The following is a 2877-nucleotide window of genomic DNA, read 5'->3' on the forward strand; positions in this document are numbered from 1 at the left end:
TTATTCTCTACATCTCGGACCCCGTCTCTTTCCTTTTTTTTTTATTATTTATTTAACTTACAAGGCAAATTCAGAGGTATTTTAAATTATTTACCACAGCTACTGCATAAGTTAACATGGGGATTGCTTTTACATATGCAGTGTATCATTGGGAGCAGATGGAGATATGGAGTTTGGGGTCTCTGAGCTCACAATTAAAAAAAAAAACATCTTGTTCTTTAGATTGTCTGTTTGAAAATGCCACTTTTAGAAAGTGGACATTTTCTTGCTTAACCATTGTGTGCCTCTGCCTGGCTGCTGAATACACATCTGGCTCAGACTGACAGTTGTGCTGTTTGTGAATTCACTCTAGACGGTGACACAAAGGGAGCTGATGTGTGGCCTGCATTTCCTGATGAGTCTTCCTGGGCTAGTGGAAGGGAGGAGCTGTCACCTGCACTTACAAGGGCTGTGCTTGTCCTCTCACAACACAGTCGCCAACCCCCTAGTGTGTGTCTGGGGCAGGGAACAGAAGAGGCAGGGTCTTGTGCACTTCAAAGACTTTCCTTTGAAGTTTTCCTACTTTAAAGGCAGAAATGAGTATAAGTATCGGACTGCTGACCCCACAACTTTAGAACACTTCTGGATCAAGAGGAACCTCTGGCAAGAAGAGCTGAACAGCTGTGAGGAGGAGTACTGCATCTTTGCTGTGTGTGCTTAGCTGGGTTGGCCTGCAGTTGCTGCTTCTGCCTTAGACAGGACAAAGACTAGAATTTGCTGTGTAACCTGCTTGTGAAGATTCTCTAAGGGCTTGGACTGAGCTTGCCTCCTGTTAAGAAGTCTCAGGGACATCAAAGATTTAATCTGCCAGCATCTTTTTGAGACCCCTTGGCTTGCCACGAGGTGCAACATCCAGTCTCCGGGCCCCTGGAAGAAGAAGCTGGTAGAAAAAGAGTGAAAATTAATTCACCGGAGCAGAGTGACAGAAAAATCGATGCAGCACCTGCACTGTGGCTAAAAAATTGACGCAGCACTGGTGAAATCAATGCATCTCCAGCTCAGCGCAGATTCATCACAGCCCTGCGTCCGGATTTTCAACATATCATCTCTGGGTGTCAAAATCTTCAACATCATCCCACGGACCCGAAGTTGCTTGTCTGAAAATCGAAACATCGCTTACCCGGCGGAGAAAGAATCGACACACAGTCTCACTTGCGAGTAAGGAATCAACGATTTTCCAATTCATGCTCACCCATGCAGCTTAATATTTTACGCATACCAGGTACTTTATTTCTACAGATTAAGACTCTTTTTACTTTAAAAATTCATATCTTTGCTTGTGTTTGTTGGATTTTTGTTTTTTGGTCTTGTTTGATTTAGATACATATTGGCTATTTTTCTAAACTGGTGTGGAGTCCTTTTGTGGTGTTTTCACTGTGCTACTATGTGTGTTTGTGCAAATACTTTACACATTGCATCTGAAATAAGCCTGACTGCTTGTGCCATGCCACCAAGGTGGTGAGCGGGGGTTATCTGAACTGTTGGGCATATTTATACTCTGTCTGCGCCGAATGTGCATAAAAAACTTGACGCACATTCGGCGCAAACCTAACACCATATTTATACTCTGATGCCCGACCCTGCGAACGTCAAAATCCCTCCGTGTGCGTCATTTTCTGGATGCGGCAAACTGCCTTGCGTTAATGACATACAAGGTAGGCGTTCCCGTCCAAAAATGACTTTAAGGCCTGTGCACCTTATTTATACTCCTGCGTCATTTTGACACACAGGAGGGAGCGGGCCTTAAAAAACGGTGCACAGCCTGATGTGCGCTGTTTTCTAACGCCTGGGTAAGGGCAGGCGTTAAGGGACCTGTGGGCTCACTTCCATGGTCTCTGACCATGGAAGCAGTCCAGAGGTGCCCTTCTCTGCCCCCAGGGACACACCCTGCCACCCTCGCTCACCCCTGGAGGACACCCATGGATGGTGGGACCCATCCCAGGTAAGTACAGGTAAGTTGAAGTAAGTATAATTTTTTTATTTTTTTTTAAAAGTGCCATAGGGGGGCCTAACTTGGGCCCCCCTACATGCCACTGTGTCTAATGACCATGCCCAGGGGACAGAAGTCTTTGCTAAGACAGGAATAATTTAAATGGGGTTTGTGCGTCATTTTTTGACACACAACCCCCATTTTTCCCTACGCCGGCACTGCCTGGTTTGAGTCATTTTTTTTTTTTTACTCTGACCAGCCCGCAGCGCCGGCTAACGTCAATCCTTAAATAAGGTGCCCGCCTGGCGCGTAGGAATAGCGTTAGCCGGTGGTAAAAAAATTTACGCAAACCAGCGCCGGTGCTGGTTTGCGTAAAAAAGTATAAATATGGGCCTGTGTATCTCCCTTACCCTGACTAGAGTGAGGGTCCCTACTTGGACAGGGTGTAAACTAACTGCCAACTAGAGACCCCATTTCTAACATTGGTGATCAGTGGTGAGGATAGAACTTGTATTTGTACTTGACATACAGTGATTGGTGCACACTACTGTTTCGGTGCAGATTATTAGACAACCACATGCTGTTTTTTCTCTTGGATTTTTTCTTTTCTTTTTCCTTCTTTTGATTTTCCTTGCCTTCTGAACCTTCTGCACCTTCGTTGAGCCTTATCCACAAGCATGTCTCAGTCTGGGGAGCTATCAGCAGTTGCTACAAATGTGGTGTTTGAGCTGGAGAAGTTCAAGGATTACACAGGAGCCCAGCTCAAGCAGTTTTGCAAGGAGTTCAAGGGTCCAATCAAAAGTTCCACCAAGAAGAAGGAGCTGCAAAAGGTGCTGAGGGCCTAGTTGGCAGCAAAAGAGGCTGAGGAGCATACAGCAGAAAAGAATATGGCTGTCAATGAGGAGGTG

The sequence above is a fragment of the Pleurodeles waltl genome, chromosome 8 (assembly GCF_031143425.1).
Source record: "Pleurodeles waltl isolate 20211129_DDA chromosome 8, aPleWal1.hap1.20221129, whole genome shotgun sequence".
NCBI classification, from domain to species: domain Eukaryota; kingdom Metazoa; phylum Chordata; class Amphibia; order Caudata; family Salamandridae; genus Pleurodeles; species Pleurodeles waltl.